The sequence below is a fragment of the Penaeus monodon genome, chromosome 27 (assembly GCF_015228065.2).
Source record: "Penaeus monodon isolate SGIC_2016 chromosome 27, NSTDA_Pmon_1, whole genome shotgun sequence".
Lineage (NCBI taxonomy): Eukaryota > Metazoa > Arthropoda > Malacostraca > Decapoda > Penaeidae > Penaeus > Penaeus monodon.
This window is the reverse complement of record NC_051412.1, coordinates 29873038-29873463: the sequence shown is the minus strand read 5'-3', so window position 1 is coordinate 29873463 and position 426 is coordinate 29873038. Positions and strand designations below refer to the sequence as shown.

Here is a 426-nt window from a genome sequence, read left to right as displayed (position 1 = left end):
CGCTAGAAAATCTAGTGAGAGAGACAGTGAAAGAGATAAAGAGAAGTAAAGACAAATGGACAGTAATTTGGGAAAAAAATACTATTTTGGGAAAACCCTCCAGTTAATACCTTTCCTTTTCACAGGGACATATACAAAAAAAGTAAAGCGGTTGATAAGCTTTGCGACATTTGGACCATGACCCTTGCGTTCTGTATAAAAGGCTGCACCCGCTGCGCATCGTCACCGACAACATGAAGGTCCCCATTGTGCTTGCTCTCGTCGCGACTGCGGCTTTCCTGGCCGAACCTCGGCTTCCAGGCGGACGCTGCAGGTTAGTTGACATGTACTTGGACATAAATCATGAGACTGTGTTCTATCACATATTTTTTCCGAAATCATAACATAGTGTATTTTCACCCGTTCCAGATAATTCAAAATTTTCAC

The 426-nt window shown here is 42.7% G+C and overlaps 1 pseudogene; it reads left to right on the top strand.

Annotated features, from left to right (window-relative positions):
• LOC119590487 overlaps positions 1–426 on the top strand; it is a 10243-nt pseudogene that overhangs the window by 7319 nt on the left and 2498 nt on the right.